General features: G+C 36.8%; 1 protein-coding gene and 1 long non-coding RNA gene across 2 annotated transcripts in view; both read left to right on the forward strand.

Moving 5' to 3' along the window:
* The window catches only part of nrg3b (neuregulin 3b), a 304,145-nt gene that overhangs the window by 31,637 nt on the left and 254,342 nt on the right, over positions 1-18,166 (forward strand). The gene's annotated exons all lie outside the window — the stretch shown is intronic.
* LOC119780508 lies at positions 1,780-2,501 on the forward strand. Its single transcript, XR_005280403.1, has 2 exons — positions 1,780-1,852; positions 2,223-2,501. It is a non-coding gene; the product is annotated as an uncharacterized LOC119780508 (long non-coding RNA).

An 18,166-nucleotide genomic window follows, 5' to 3' on the forward strand; every position in this document is an offset into this window, starting at 1 on the left:
CAATCATTTAACTTCAATCTAAATAAAAATTTCTAGAGTAGAGTATGTAAACGACCCTCAGAACCTTTAATGATTGCAAATAGTTTATATGTAATAATGGATCAAAATCACTTCTGAACAAAGCATTCAATATTTGTATACACACAATTTCTTAAATTTTTTTACAAAATACTCTGGAAAAAACCTACTGTAAGTAATTGCAAACTTCTGCCATGCACTTTATTTTCACAGCACATAATCTTCAAAATAGAATTTATTTAGAATCTTTTTCAAGGGATTTATTTCTCAATATATGCCTTCCCTCTATACTGTTTGCTCTATGTTTGTGTGTCACCATTATCTTTAAAGGTGCCAAAATGGCTGATAGTAATAGCACAAAATTTCCAACAAGCCCAAAAATCCTGTTGGATCTTTTCATTGGTTTGTCCAGTAGAGGAGCTGAAAAGCTGAAACAGATGCGGCTAAAACAACATGAAGCATTTAGAGGTCACCCGAAGATAAGGTGGAATGTGAACATGATGCTGAGAGGCAAAGGCACACAGAGAGCAGCTGGCCAGGAAAAGGAGGTGGGGAGGATGAACAAGAGGTGAAGCCTGAAAAAGGAGAGAAATTGGAGGTAGAGAGAAATGGAGGACAAAATGGGGGACTGAAGTAACAAGAGTATCATTCTCAGTTATACTGTTTCACATGGTGGAGCCCCTCTTTAAAAGGCCAATTACTCTGTAATAGTCCTAGACTGACTAGGTGATTTCTCACTGTGCTGAGTGGAATAGTAGAGCAGGAGCGGACTCAGTCCAGTGGAGAGACCCAATCACCATTGCACTGGAGTGAAAGGAGTCAAGGGACAGATACACATGCGGGCGTGCATGAACAGTTTATGTATGTAATTGTCACTTTGATGCTAAATTCTTTATCCAAGCTGACCTTCAAGCATAAAAGGTATTGTTTAATAGGCTCTGTTATGGTTGTTTATTCATGAAATAATCATTATAGAAGCTATATTGTAATGGACATATAAATGTGGTACATGGAGCTGTGAAAAAGTTTTTGCTGTCTTATAGACCTTGAAAAAATACCCATGTTACAAAATCCCAATCAACAAATTCAACATGATCAACTACAGTTTTTTAAAAGCGGAGTTTGACCTTCCCAGTGGGCACCGTTACATCAATTTGATGTTAAAAAATGGTCAAGATTTTGACTTCCATGATAATTATTCTACAGAAGCTTATAGTTGTAAAAAGGTCCAACCAATAAATCAATCTAGCATCCAAATACTGCCTCATATTGCTAATAAACATATTTGAACTTAAAACAATATCTCTGCACAAAAACTTAAAATCAAATTGACGTTGATTTGATGTCTGGGAATAAGGTATTGAATTGATGTCATATTGATGTCACAAAGCATCTTGGGATAAGGGACTTTGCAACAAGCATGAAGCTAAAATCTTGGTTGTGTTATTCATGCTGAAAATACATGCACCATTTGACCACCAAATGTGGGGAAATGCATTATATTTCAAAAAACATTTTTGAATTACCAATTATTTTATTTTGTTTTTTATAATTTTTTTTTTTTTTTGCAACCCGGACAAGCGCGGGTTGCAAATTGTCGGAAAATGACGAATTACCAATTATTTTCAAAGACCAATTCCTCACGGTTTATATACTTTGAAAAATAAACGTTTAAACGTAAGTGAAGTGTGATTGGACGATCGTTGTCACGTGAGTGTTGGACTTACGGTTGCCAGCCTACATTATTGAGAATCACTTCCAGCCAGAAGCTCCACCTTTTGCTGCAATTTTTGGTTTAAACGCGCTCTTCTCGGCTAAAAAAAGGTTTTTGTTGGTAAGTACATTATAGTTATATTTTTATCATTATTAGTGTACACTGACTAATCTTTCAAAACTTTCATGCTAGCAGTTAGCCAGCTAATGCGAATGGATATGCATATAGAGATAGAGATAGATTTTAATCTTCAATGAAACAATTCAGGACACACCCCTCCCCTCACATTTATGTGGAGGCTGTGTGCAGTGTCATATGTTCATAGATCTCTGTGCATGTGTGTATTTATGTTTTCTTTGCACCCTCTCCCACACCAACACACAAATGAGAGTCACAAGAGGAACTGACAAGTCCTTCCTTAGGTGGGGCGCTCCTCCATGTTGATCTTATACTCAAAACTTGTACAATTTGCTTTTTTTTATCTTTTCAGATTCCATTCAGCTATCACAGCCTGGAGCCAGTGAAGCTGACATTGTTTCCCGGATGGCGGCCTATTTGCGTTCAGCGCCAGACAGGAAAGGTGGTGGTGGTCGCAAGACAGCTCAAAATGTTTAATGACTGCAAAATCTATAAAGTATTTCACTTTAGTTCATTGCTGTTGTTTGTGTACAATTTATAGTTCACATATTTGTAGTCAGTTGCCTGTTAAACTACACAGCTGTTGAAATCAATGTTTTGGAATGTTTTAGAATAAAAATGTTTTGTTATACTTGTATGTTTGATCTTTGAGAGAATGCCATGGGGGAATTTTTGTAGAAAAATAGCAATTGTAGAACATCAACTTAGTTTAGATGATCCAAAAATGATTAATATTAGAACTATTGACAATATACTTTACAGAATTGCTATTTTAAAGGCCATGCATGAAACACTGCAGAACTGCAATACAGCTGTCTTGTATTTCAAACACAATTGGGTGTGTTTAGGCCATTTCCTTTTCAAAGGAACTTTTTTTTTTAAATCCTAATGAAGGTCCCGTGAGACCGCACATTTATCTAAGTAAATGAAGCCAAGTCTGTTTGCAATACAAAACGTTGCAGAATCTTTCCGTCTGTGCATATTTTTAAATGTTTTTATTTGCAAATGTTTGACATAAAAACAATGTCAAAATAACATCAATATCATTATTTGAGTGAAATTTTACAAAAGCTTGACATTGAAGTAATGTCAAAATGACATAAATAAAATCATTATTTGACATACATCATATTGATGTCAAAGGACTGATGTCAATTTGATTTACGTTTTTTGACCAAATTTTGATAACAATTTGATATCGGTGTTTGATGTCAAATTGATGTTTAATTGACATCTTTTGCCCACTGGGTTACCATCACAGATACCTGACATACCTGTCTCAAAAAAAGAAATCACTTAAAATGCTCTACCTTAAAACATAAAGTAGACCCACAAATTTTGAAGAAAAAGAAAAGCATTAGGCTCTGAATCATAACATACTGAGCAACAGATGAGAGGCAAATATTATGGCATCTATCCGTCTAGAAATGGCTATAAAGCCATTTCCAAGGGTCTTCAGAGAACCGCAGTGAGAACCATTATCCACAGTCTTACACCAGAACAGTTAACAAAATGATTCCAACAGTGCCTTGATGACTCGTTTAGTCCATCAGAGAGAAACCAAAACAACATCTAAAGAATTGCAGGCCAAAGTTGCGGCAGTTTGTTCACATTAGTAAAAATGAATGGTTAACATTAGAACAAATGAATGAGTTCAGAAGTAAAAACCCCTACTGACTAAACAGATCAACTGCAAAAGCCTATTACCCAATTGCCAAAAATAACCCCGACAATCTTGATGATGAACAAGAGAATATTGTGTGCACGTATAAGACAAAAATGTTATTAAAAAAAAATAAAATAAAATCTTTACATCTTGTTTTGAATGCCATAGCATAAAACACATGATATTGACAGTAAAATCTGGTGGCAATAATGTAATGTATGGGGCTGATTTCCCATTTAGAATATGAACAATTAGCTGCAATTTATAGAACCATGAAATCATCTCCTGACAGTTGTTTTTGACCTTAGGTCAAGAACACTTTTGGTAGGTGTCGGGACAATGATCTGTACATAACAAACATTAACCTGACTTTAAAAATGGATTAGGAGCGGCCTAATCTATATCTGGATGCGATACTGACTAAGATTCTGTGATTTGACCTTAATCAGATTGGTTATATACCAGTTAGGGTTGTCAAAAGTATCGATACACGTTGTATCCGGATACAATACTCATTTTCAAAAGTATCGATACAGTGCTACCACCAGTGGCACCTAAACAGTCCTTCATCTAAAGTGCAGAATAGAGGAAAATGCACTTTCTGAACACTGTGTGATTGAATAATTCTGTGCACTTTTCAGTTCTAGACTTTTTTTTGTAACAAGTGCAGCTGCTGAAAATTATTTTTGTTTCTTAACCAGTTTGGGTAGTGTCATTGCTATATGTGCAAAGCATAGCCAAGTAAGGAAAACTTAATTTTAATTTTGTAAGTTTTTTATCAAGCTTGCTTAATACTGTGCACAGCATACAACCTCAAAATATTGTTCTTATTGTTTATTGTATTTATTTATGGTATTTTAATTATTAATCAAAATATTTATGTTGAAATTTGGAGTTTTTATTCTTGTGGTATCGAAAATGGTATTGAGTATCAAATATTTTCCTTAGTATCGGTATCGAGTTGAAAGGTTTAGTATCGTGACAACCCTAATACAAGTCAATATCTTGTGTTTGTCATTTTTATGATAATATAAACATATAAACATTGCATGCCTTTTAAATTTACAAAATAAGCAAGAAATATTCTGAAGTTTATTTAAGGCCTGAAAAATAATTCAAAATTAGTATATATGACAATACAATTTGATTGAATATAAGTGATATGACTTTTAAACAACATTTCAAGTACTTCAATATATTTAAAACTTTATGGTCACAATGTTTATCACATTCAGGGTGCAGCCAATCAAAATCCCTACAACAGACTGCCTATATGAGTGATAGTATACACCACAGACAAGGAGCCAATGGCTGCAGTTGTAGGCTGCGTTCAGTTGTGGTCTAAGCTCCAGCGGGATTCGTTTTAGCTACACAAGTTGCCATGATGAGGTGACCAAACCTGCCCATTTTGGACAACCTGTATCTGGCAAAACAATCCCCATGAATGTCCCTGAGTTTAGCATATGATGAATAAGCAAAAGAATGTAGCGTTTAGATTGTGTATAAAGCATGATGTTCATAATCAACCAAGTTGTGTAACTAAAGTTCCAGTCCTCAGTTTAATTGGATATGGTAGTGGTCCCAAAGCACTGCAGTTCAGCTGATGGTTATATTTCACATGAAATTATGGGATGCATTGATTTAGTTTTAGAATTAGCAGTACGGACAAGGGTGTTTCCAAAGTTAAATGTTTTAGAATTTTTATAGCTAATTTTGAGTTCTTTTGTTAATTTATAACGGTGATTTGTAAACACAATATTTCAGGGCATAAGTGTCTTGTTGCACTTATTTCATTTATCATGAAAAAAATAAAAGGAGTTAATAACAGAGAATCCCAATCTGTCTTTCTATGTTTCAGGTTTAATCACCGTGTTCATTCAAATCAATTGAAAGTCGGTCAAACTCCATTTCCAGATTAATTAACCTTTTCCCCACTGAATCGTACCAGCCTCCCCCAGCTTGAGGTGTCTTATTTATCTGTCTCTGAGCCTTTTTTCTGTTTTTTGTTTTCTGTTGTCATTGTATGGTAACATCGTGGTGGTGTGGGCTCAACAAGGACTAATTGGTTTCTTATTGTTTTGATAGAAACATCTGAGCATTACTGTTGCACTCATATCACTTTAGGTAAAAACTCGGCCTACGCTTTAGGCAGTAATTGAATTGGAATAAAAGATGCAACCCTGTGCTTTGAGAAACCCTAAAGCTGCCTTTAACTTCTTTATTATGCTCTTTCAACCTGAAGTACTTTTCTGACAACTTTCCTATTAAATTTTCTTGGCTTTTTTTTTTTTTTTTTTTTGTAATACACACATTTCCTGCAAAGATTTAGAGAGATAGCTTTATTAAACCACATACACACTTACAAAACTGTTGGTACTCCTCATTTAATGAATACGCTATTCTATGAAACCCAAGTCTATATAAATGGACAAATGAAAGTCTGACATTGTTTTTCAACCATCTGTCATCGGAATGATTTTGAAAAAAAAAGGAACTTGTGTAAAAGGCCTGGACAAAAACAAAGGTACCCTTAGCTTAATGTTTTGAAGACAAACCTTTAGAAGCAACACTGCAATCATATAATTCCTATAACAGTCAGTCAGACTTCTAATCCTCTCAGCAGGTATCTTGACCCTCTCATCATGAGCAAACGGCTCCAGTTTTCTTAGGTTAGAGGGGTGCCTTTTCCAGACGGCATGTTTCAGCTCCTTCCAAAGATGCTCTATAGGATTTAGATCAGGGCTCATAGAAGGCCAGTTCAGGATCGTGCAGTGTTTTCCTCTTAGCCATTCCATTGGTTTAAGCTGTTTATGGTCATTATCCTGTTTCAAGACCCATGACCTGAGACTGGGACTAAACTTTCTGACACTGGGAAGCACATTTTTCTCTAGAATCCCTTTGTTGGTCTTGAGATTTTATATTACACTGCAGAGAATCTAGGCATCCTATCTTAGATGAGGCAAAGCAGTCCCTGATCATAACAGAGCCTCCTACATGTTTTACAGTAGAGGCAGTGTTCTTTTTTGATAAGCGTAATTTTTTATTTATGACTATCGAGTACCAGGCATAAAGTTTAATTTTGTTTCATATGTCCATAGGACATTCTTCCAGTAGCTTTGTGGCTTGTCAATATGTAGTTTGGCAAATTCCAATCTGGCTTTTTTATTTAATTTTTTTTAAAGAATGGTGTCCTCCTTGGTCATCTCCCATTAAGTAAACTTTGGCACAATGAATGACGGATTAACTCAAGAACAATGTGCATAAAGCCTAATAGAATGGGTTTATATGGTTGAGCAGCTACATCCAAGCCATATATCACCAAGTGCAATGCAAAGTGTCGAATGCAGTGATGTTCAGTGGCACACTGCCACTGAATATAAAAGCAGAAGAGGTGTTCTGGAATAATTCCAGCAGTCTACTGCTTGGGAGAATGGCGGAGTACACCCTGGACAGGTCACCAGTCTGTCGCAAAGACATACAACCATGCACAAACACACTCACGCCTAAGAACAATTTAGAGAAGCCAATCAACCTAACAGTCAAGTTTCTGGACTGTGGGAGGAAGCGGGAGTACTAGGAGAGAACTAGGAGATTCACAGGGAGAGCATGCTGAAAGATCCTGGCCCAGGAATTGAACACAGAATTTCTTGCTTGCAAGGCAACAGTGCTACAAACCGCACCACCAAGCAGCCTCAAGTCCTTACCATCAAACATAACACCTCATATTGAGGGTTTGTATAGCATGCTTTTATTGCTTATGGGCAGAGAGGTTGCAGGATATGTGACTCCCAAACAACTTTTTCATTGCAAACTGAATGGTTTAATTTAGATCTTTTAATCTTTATCAAATTATCCCATCTTAGCTTTTCTTATATGTGGTACTAATCAAATACGTATCCAATAGTTTGCAGTTATGTTGCATTTAAAATGTCTTGTAAAAGTCTGTGGGGAGTAACATCTGTCTACATCCTCTTTAAAAGGTTTAAAAGGTTATTAGAGGTGTTTAAATAATTGTGCAAAAAGAGGTCAGATTTTAGAAAAAAACTCTGACTTTAGTATCAAGACGTGTGTGAATGTACCCTTAGATTGTTAGTAAAGGTTTTGGTTTTGTTTTTTTCTGATCCCCAAAGTATGAACATATTTAAATTATAGTAGCATTGTTGGTGTTCATACAAAGTAAATGGCAACCCACTGCTTGTGTCCTTGCAAGGTTAAATGGCTATGTAAAAGTTTAACACTTTTACATAGTATTGATTCCAGGAGAGGTGAATGCAAATGATTTTCCTTTAACTTTTCAATTAGTCTTATTCAGTAAATTTTAATGTGTTTCAATGAAGCTCATTTGTCAGATTAAAAGACTCTTCTGAAAACAACCTTTAGGCAGGAATTAAACACACTTTTCATTAGACTTATATATCTGATTGTGAAAAATCATAGTCAAACAAAATAAAGGCCTGAAAACACATTACTATGTGTAATTCATCAAAAATGACATGTTTTGGTTAGTGAACTGTTACTACAAAAATAAACATTTCAGTTATACTTGCAAAACAACCCAAATTAATAAATAAAAACATTTTATGAAATGTTAATATTACATCTGACTCATGAACCCTTAAAGAATAACAGGGATCCTAAACTCAAGTGATGACCAAGTGCATCACACAACGCTGCTTACCTAAGGTAGCAGTTTTAAATCAGAACTTTAGAGAATTTGATGATTAAGATCTTGTCAAAAACATACAATTTATTTCCATATTTGAAAAGTAAATACAACCATGTTAATCTAAATCTCAATGCAGGTTTCAGCATAATCAAAATGAAGTTATAAAATGCATTAACTCAATGATTTCTCAAAGCTTATGTCATTTTTGTAGCCATTTGATGGTGAAAGAAACAATTGCAGACTGAAAAACATGATCTTATTCTGATTATCCGGGTTTAAAGCCTTAATATAAAAACAGTACAACAACATATATATGGTAGAAGAGTAGACTTAGCTGAAAAAGTGGCAGGAGTTAGGATTTGAAGGTCCAAAGTATTGTTTAAGACTATAAAAAAAAATACAAAATAACTCTTCTGAAGCCAGTATAATGCAATGTTTATGACAAAGTGTTTATAGAGCACTTTATACACCTTTTTTATAATTTAGAAAAAGTTCCTTTTAATAGAGTAAGAAATGTTGGAGTCTAAAGGCTGGACAGTGGAAAATTTAACATACTAAAAATAAAACAGTGTAACTACTTTTTACTAGGTTTTATTTCAGTAAGATAAATCAGGAACTAGCTATGATGCATTTTTTAGTTAGTCAGGCAAAATCTGAAATGTAAAAAGACTGGCAGCTTGTGAGAAGCTTTCAACAAGGCAAGAGTCAGGTTATGGAGCTACTGGTGGTTCTCTAATGAAAAAGGAATCTACAAAGCTTATTTAGTTGAATTGATGCTGAGGAATAAAAACTGGGAATGCTCTCAGTACCCAAGGGTGAATTCTCTGCCCTCCCAGGCTGTCTTTAATGGTTCCTTGACTGTGGTTGACCTTAAATGCTAACTTACCACAAGCTAATGCTCCTGTATAAAATTTTAAACAGCAATGGATGGGATCAAAGATTTTTAGATGTGTGTGACAGCACCCACTTCATCCCTTGTGGCCTGTGCAGGCCTTGACGAAAGATCCCTGTGTCAAGTGATGCTGAAAAGCCCAATGACACTGCAGCTGCACTACAAATGTCTTTGGATGTGCATGTGTGGGTGTGTGTGTGCAAGTTTACTTACAAGAACAATGTTAAAGTAGGTATGAAGGGAAGGAAACTGTTTAGATGCCTTACAACATGTCATGACAATCTATTAAATAGACACTGACACATTGGTTCTGTGGAATTACAAGTGCTTTCTTCACGAAGCCCAAGGAAAATAGGCTTTAAGAGATACAGGGATCTAGTAACATTGGCAATGATAAGATGATTTGTAAAAGGTTCAGTGTTAGCCCTTATATAATAAAACTAATGGCTCCTCTTTAAAGTTAAAAATCCATTAACAAATGATCCATTCTTGTTGTCATGGTATAACTTTCTAAAAGCTAATGTATCTGCAGTTATGTTATATTTTGTTATCTGCTGGCATATTTTGATGAGAAGCCATTTTCCTCCAGCTTATAGATTTATGATGAACATCCTAATTGTCAATCATTCTGGTGATATGTTTCAGTAAGACGGTCCTATGTGCTCGTCTGCATTTTCACTTACCAGTGGTGAGTCTGACAGTGAAAAAATTGCAAATCTTCTTTCGGAAAGTAAGCTTGTATAAGAGATGCAAACAGCAACTTTTAAAAAGAGAGTTCACAAGGATAAATTGACTTGTTTAGGTGTTCCCTCTCGGGAGCGGGTACAGGGTTGTGCATGTGCATTTATTTTTTAAGTTGAAGAGGGTGGGTCTTTGAAAAAAATCACAAAACACCTTTAAGCAAAACTGTTTAAAACATTGGCAAACATTACGCACTTCAATATTTTTAAACATTACAAAAATCATAAGTGTAGAAAATAATAAAATAAGGACCTGATACTGAGCACAGGGAGACACTACAAGTACATCAAGAACAGTAATCACTGCTCTCCAAGATATCTTGTTACTTAAATAGATAGATGGCAAAACACTAAAGTTTTTTTTTTTTTATTTAAGTTGGTTGTTTTGATTTATTAGGTTGAATTCTTTATATTAATGAATATACAAAGGAATATTGCAAATGTGTGCTGATATTTGGTCTATCAAACTGATAGTTTCTTCATTTTAATATATAAGGGCAAGTGCACCGGGTTTTGCCCTACATCCAAATGGATTTTCTGCAATACATTGTCAAAAATGATCCACACTGTTATTAAATAGGTTTTGTGAAATTTGGAGATCTGAGGTAATAATTAGACAGGTCTACAGCTTGAAAAAGTTTTTTTTTCCCTTTTATATGGAGGTTTTGCCTTTGCTTTATTCCTTTCATAATTTTTTGAGGTGCTACATCTGTGTTATAAAAGGATGTAGGTTATTGGTTAAAACTTCCCAACTCTACCCCCTCTGGATCCAACCTTTTTGTGTTAAGTGATTAGATGTCATAATTGTACATTTTTAAGAAGTTGCTATTATTTATTTCTCACTTACCACTGTAAGCAACATTGCATTCAGATTTTCTATCTGTGAAAGTGCCCACCTCCCAGAAAGTCAATAATATTCCAGTTTTTCAAAGGAACTGTAAAAAGGATGATGTCGATGGAAGCATAGACTCAGAGACACACTGTCTGGGGCCTTGAAATTGAATTTTTCCGGATCAGGCATCACTTTTAGCCTGAGCCTTGCAAACAAAGCGCTGCTTGCATATTGTTTAATCCAGGATTAGATTCACCTGTAATGGGGGTCTACATGGAGTGAGTTAAGTGTTAAATTGCTTTTCAGTGAGGGTATGCCACCCAATCTGCCTGGGCAAACAACTACCAGGGGAACACAGAAATTAGCTTGTAACAAGGTGAGCATATATAGACTAAAACTGTACAGAGTAAACAAAAGTCTGTTTGTTCTGAAAAGTGTTTTGCAACATTTACAGCAAAGTTTGCTGTACATTAGATAAAATTAACTTCACCATAATTATCTCTGTCTACTAAAACCCTTACTGGCTCACCACAATGACAGACTGAGAAAGGGGAAGTTGGGACCACATTAGTGGCGTTTACATGTGCATTTGGGGGCAATTCCATAATGGAGTAGAGTGGAAGCCATTAGAGTTGTGGTAACAGCAATAGCTGAATTGCTGCAGCCGGTGCTTATGGAGGTTATGTGTCCATTTTGGCCCTCATCATTTAAAGCAGTGAAGGAGTGTAAGTGGATCCATTTAAATGTGAAAGGAAGGCAGTTTAACACATGCATGCATCAAGTGTATTTGGCATGCAATATGTACTTGTCCTATTTTCATGCCTGTCGTTTATCACTGTAGGTAGTAGTAGTAAACTGCTTCCTAATTAGTTGTCCGTCTCACTGGCTGAATGAGTCTTAAAATGTGTGAAAATATTTTTTGTATGCTTGTTGCCTTATATTTTTGTCCTGTTTATTTTTTCTCTTTTGTTCCCTTTTAAAACGGTCATGTGTTTGTAGTCTTGAGGGTTTCATTGTTCTTATTCTCTGAGCCGGCCCATTTGGATGGGATTAATATTCCTCTGGGATGAGGGGAAAATATTAGCCAAGCTCCATGGCAACTGCACTGATGGTTTTAGACAGCCTAAGTCAGTGTTGTCATTTAGACAACAACTAGACACAACCTACCCTGACAACCCGTAACATACACTGAGCAGGATTCAACAGCCAGTTAATTACATCAGCCCATTTAACAAGCTGGTAGAATCTTCTAATCATTTTCTATTTGCTGTGTGGGCTCTTACGAATAATTGCATTTGGTGTAATGTTGTTTTACCCGTTAGGCTTACCAAAAAGCCTATTTAAATTATCCCACAACACTCATTTAAAGTAAGAATGAGAAGACCTTATGAAATGAAACAAACAATAACAGGAACTCCTCTCGGCAAAAATTATTTCAAAACTGCCATAAAAACCCAGACTTCTATAGTTAAGGTACAGAGGGATAATAAAGAACCAGCACTGAGAGAAAAATCAGTTGTAATGCTGCCATCAACACCTTTGTTTTTAGATGTAGGATCCTGGCCTGTGTTTTATTGTAGTCCTGTTTCTCTGACAGTTTCTCTTTCATCCTCTGAAATGGGAGCTGGTTTGGAGCGCATCTGGCTGGCTCTGTGTTTCCTGTCCGGGTCAGCTATGGTGCCTATTGACAGTTAATTTTTGTATCTTTGGTTCTTTCTTTTATTTTTTTTCTCCACCATCAGTAGGCAATGCAGGTGAAGTGTGAATGACACAAAAGCAGCCGAAGATTAAACCAACAACCCTGTAGGGAACACTTGCATCCAACACCATTGTCACTCTAATGACCACAATGACAGCAAGTTTGTTAAAGCAAGTGTATGATGCCCTCTTCACCTCCAGCTCTGCAGTAATAAGCAAATTGCAGGGTGTCAGGATAGCTGCTCGTTGCTTACTCAGGTGGACCAACAGTAGACTCTCTTGGACCTGCATGATGCGAGATGTCAGGGAGGCAGGTCTACAGTCAGTGAAACAGTTGCCTGTTTTCTTTGATAAAGAGGCAGGAGGTCTTCCATATTATTGGAACAGTATCCCTGGTTAGGCTAAGGTTGTGGAGTTGCTGTAGAACCTCAGGACTCTGGGGCTGACACCATCTGTACCTGGTACCTTATTGTAATTGAAACTCTCTATTTCCCTCTTCTCTTGACTTCTAGTCATAGACAGATGGAAGGTGGAAAGAGCAGCATTATCTTCTGATTTTTAACAGAGAACATCTTGATTTAAGCACCATGGCAGAGGTGGAGAATGAAGCTTCTGGGGTGTGAGAGGGAAGCCTTGGGTCCAAGGAAGGGCAGATGTCCATTTGACTGTGTGCAGGAGAGAAGGATTTTGAGCTTGTACCTAAACCTATTAAATGATATGTTCAGTTCATCCTCTCTCTCCAGACATTCATCTCTCTGACCCTCATTTTGCCTAAGCCTAATCTTTTTGATCCTTGACAATACATTTCTGATATTTCTCTTTTAGGAACTTGCTTTCCAGCCTCTTCCTGTACTGCTCCTTGTTTTCTTTTATCTTGACCTCACGTTGCTTCTGTATACTCCGTTATAATTCTCTGTCTCCCTCCCTGAAGGCTCTTTTTCTAGTTAAGCAGTTTCTTCAGATCCCTGGTGATCCATTGTTTATTACTGAGCAAGCATCTCACTGTTGGGAATGGTGTTAGTAACTTTATATAACTTTAGAGTAAGTCCCAAAGTCATTTGGTTGATGTCCTCTCCTTGTGGTCGATGCAGTGTATCCCAGACTGTAGCCTCAAAACAAACTTGCAGGGCTTATTCAGCTTCCTCTGGCAGTTTCCATACAGTCCTCATTAGGTTGCCAATTACTAAGTGGCTTTTATTCTGAATAGAACAACACAAGATTGTGATCTGATTTCCCAAGAGGAGGTCTTACTTTAGAGAGGTTTGAGTCTTTGACATGTACATGAATTAAGTCCAAGGTTTTGTTTTCTCTGGTACAGCAGCTAACAAGCTATTGGAATTTTGGCAGTGTATCAGAGATACAGGCGTGATAAAAACCACCTGTTGCCACGAATGCGTTTGGTTTTTGTGCGTGTAACTTCATAATCACGGAACTGACTACATTACACGTAGTGTATGCAACAGCAGAAGGTGGAATATAAACTGGTAACAAACAAGACTGCTAAACTCGGTGGGCAAATAATATGGAAGAAAACCAACTTCTAACAGTTTAGTATCTGTTCTGTACAGACACATTTTCAAAGTATTATGTCCTGGATGATACCATTTGCTGTTCACAACCACTGTCAACTCACCTCCTTTAAGTTTTCCAGCCTCCTTTAAATCTCGGTCAAAATACCTGCCAGAGAGACACTAGAGTTAGGGATATTATTTTGCAGCCATGTGTCAGTATAACATAGTAATGTATTGCCAATATTCTGGCTAGATCCTTGCTAGGGCTTGGAGTTCCTCTAACTTGTTTCCTTAAATCCCACATTGCCTATAATTGATTGATTGATTGATGAGATGCCTTGTATTTCCACCTCCTCCCTTTTATATTTGCTTCTGCTCTGCATCCTTGGGGACAACTTTGTAATTCAGCTGGGGCTTGCAAAAGTAGTTGAAGTATTTTTTTCTGCTTTTGAGATGTTAATGTGCTGCTTCAGAGTGTAAAGGAAAACTTGCTGTGCTTGAAAAAAGAATCTTGGCTAAGGTTGCTTATATGAAAACTAAGAGAAATAGTTAAGTGCAAGTTAAAGCTTTTGTTCAAATTACTCTTAGAATGCTGCTAATAGTATATAGTAGTTTCCCAACACTAACTCTGTTAAAATGTGAAAATTGTCATATTTTCAAAAATTATTAGCATACGACATCCAGTGACATAAAAACGAATAATTTGTTAACATTAAATAAAGTCAATTTACTGTTACTACAAATTATTTATCATTTAATTGTCATGATCGGTTTAGAGATAAACCCACATGCAGAACACCACTGGAGACTTGGTAAAAGATTTAACAGAGTTTATTTAAGGTTTCACACAAATGACAAGAACTAGATTCAGGTTCTGGTCCGGGCAGGATTCTCAGGCGTCTGCAGAGACGGATAGTTGGTTAGCTTGGTTTGCAGATGAGTTAAATGGGTTATCAGATGTTTCAGTGGATACCTTGAAGAGGTCCAGGCTTAGTTCTGAGAGAAGGAACCGGTTGGGTCCAGAGACTGTTCGTTCAGCAGGGTGCTTGAGCAGCAGCAGCGTCTAGCTTCTGACTTCCAGTGAAAGACCTTGGTTGGAGTGATTAGCTCTTTCCCTAAGAGCAGCTGGTGGATTCCAGAGTGAGGACTTCAGGTTTGGCTCTCTAGGGCAGGCAGGCAGGTTACAGGTTAATCTCATCCAGAGCTTCTCTCGAGAGACTGGTTTCCTAGGAGCGAGAAGACAGAGGCAAATTAGAATAAGGTTTCTCTTAGAAGACAAAGATTAGTAAATTCGGAGGCTCAGGATCGCTAACCAAACTTGGCTAACACTGCGGCGTAGAAGGAAGGTCTGGCAGCTGCTTATAAAGGCAGGTCTACTGATGAGCTGATGAACGTCAGCTGTGCTGGAGGGCTCCAGCCCAGGAGGATCCACAGCGCACTCTGCTGGAGAAGGTGGAGAATCTCCAGATCCCAACATTAATAGAGTAAAGATGGCAAAAATTGTTTTGTCATTCAGTTACATCTGTGCTTTTCAATCTTAAGTAAAAAAACAAACAAGAAAAATCATTTCATGCAAAAGCAGATTTTTAATAGTTTGAACTGCCACACCTTATACATTTGATCACTGCTGCATTTTATGAAGTGGAAATGTTTATTTCACTGCTAAGCTGCTGCTCATTTTCTGTCTGAAAGCTGTACAGAAATGTACAGAAATTTCGTTTTGTATACACATAGTGTATACAAAATGACAATAAAAAGTTGTCTAAGTCTATTGTGACAATCTCTTTGTATTGTGACAACCTCCCTAACAGCATTGGTTTTGGTCTGCCAGCTAGAAACTATGTATTTTCCTAATCATATTTTCTTTGGCTAAAGCCTTAACAACACTCCAATGATTTTCCATGGGAAATGGAGGGCCATAATGGAGGTTTATATTTGATATTTTTTTCCTTCATCTCATTGAACATGGTTTCCATAAGATGTGCTTTGTCTGCAGAGAGATTGGGAGTAGCTCCTTAAATCATATTAATTATGCTTCCTTTCCATTCTGGAGTAGACCTGCGCATGTTAGTTTTTCAAAAATGCGCAACCATTTTGTCCTCCCACATTCACGGCTGCTCGGGCAATGTACTTTTGCTCTGAGTGTTGCTCAGTTCCGCTTTCTTGATATATTTTACAGTTATTGTTGTGCGAATCCAAAGACAAATTGCTGCTGTCATCCAGACTTATTCTGGGTGGTGAGGGCCCTCTGAAGCTCTTGAGTACCATGTCAATATCTTTGATCATATTAACACAGAATGTGAGAAGGGATCAATGCACGTCTGTCACGCAGTTGCAGCTTTCCCAACGTCTTGATTATAACTAGCTATCATTTTAATATGGCAGTTTGGCATAGCAGTGGTAATTGTCCCTCTGTCATTGTTAATTTCTATCCATTTGTTAGCGTTTGAGGCATTGCACTAAATGAAGACCATGTTCTAAATGACATACTCCAGAGCACTCTCATATCAATTCTGTGTAATGAAAACCAGAACAAAGTAGTACAATGATCATTAAATCATGTATATTATACTGCCAGATGGCATAATGCAGTACAGGGCATTATTTTACAGTTAAGAAATTGTATAGTGTAAAACAATTTCTATACCTTACCTTAAAAGATAAACAAATTAACAATAAAAGAACAAGAAATAGTCAGCAAATGTTTTTGAAGCGGTGATGTGATGGGAGGCCTTTTATTACACTGTGCATTACTGAACAATCTGTGTATTATTATTTTGATAGCTTTTATGGGTGATATTTGGGTGTATGGGCATTAGATTGCCTAATAACTCAAGAGATTGAGCAAGGAATGTTAGAGATTATTTTTTCACAGCTTTTAGAGGCTGGATTTGCTTTAATGCCCGACTGTCTGGGATGATGGTGTTAATGGAACTGTTCCTAGCATTGCCTTTTACTCCACCTGCAGCTCAAGACACCGTAATGGAGCTATTGTATGCACTCGACTAGAATTATGGTATAACTGCAGAGTGGCTCATATAAATAGTGTTTTGCCTGACTGGATTTTATGGCTTGGAGTTAAGGACAAAATTAAGAACTGAGAAGATGGTTGGAGGGCTTTTTCATTGCAAGAGCCAGATACTGATGTAGCCAAAGATAAGCCTAGGGCTGGGGCTGGTGCTTCTACCAAAGTGCTGATAGTAATTTATGTGTCTTATCTAACAGCCTGCTGGGTGGGTTTGCTTAGCTGGTCCTCAGCCTCAGAAGCTTGTTACTACTACGCTCTTATTACTGTGTCTATAATACTTGCCATTACTTTAAAAATGACATGTATGTAACATCGAAAAATGTGTGATGTACTGTAAACTCTTGCAACAATTTTCTTTTGTGGGATTTAGGTATAGACTTTGACTTGGTCATTCTTATACATGAATAGTTTTTATTTTTATTAGTCCATCATAACTCTGTCTCTGCTGTATTTTTCTTTTTTTTTTTTATTTCCCAGACCTTTAATGAGAGAACTTACTGTACCCTCTTTCCCTCTGAGTCAGGTTATACTTACCAATCAAGATACAAGCTTCCTTAGTTATATAAGGATAAATTAAGAAGTCATTTGTACGACCATAAATCCTTGTGGATATGTGCAGTTCCTGCAGAAATACCATCATCGATGGCCACAACTTCTAAATGCATTTGGTAACACTTTTATTTAGGAGTATAAGAGGCAAGAGGGATAGATGTCAAATATGCAAGACATAAGTAAATAATGTATTCATCAATATACCTTGCAATTGCTGTATTTACATTGTGTTGATGTACCACATACATTTCAGAAATAATATATTAAGATTTATGTTTGTAACATGACAAAATATGAAAGGGCTGATAAGGTATTATCACTTTTGCCTGTCATAACATCTGAGACCCAGAGTCCTGCTTAGATCGTTGTGCCTGCAAAATGTGCAAACTAACATGTGTTGAACTCTGCAACGGAAGTCAGTGTGGCTAAAAAGAATCACAATGTGATTGGAAGAGAAAGAGATGAGCATGAGTGATGCAGTAATTACTACAACTCAAATAGATTTTTCCCTCTAAGAGCTTTGTAATTGCATTCACTTGGCATTTCAGGTATAATTTAATCCCTGCTGACTTTTAAGCTAAAATTAAAACTAGCGCGGCCTCACAGGACCGAGAATAAGAACTGCTTTAAAATTCACGTGCAGCATGGAAGCTACAGGGTTTCTAGATATATTGCAGCTGTCACATTCATGACTAATGTGGAAAAACCAAG

Source organism: Cyprinodon tularosa, unplaced genomic scaffold (genome assembly GCF_016077235.1).
Source record: "Cyprinodon tularosa strain WSP-4 unplaced genomic scaffold, ASM1607723v1 ctg161, whole genome shotgun sequence".
NCBI lineage: Eukaryota > Metazoa > Chordata > Actinopteri > Cyprinodontiformes > Cyprinodontidae > Cyprinodon > Cyprinodon tularosa.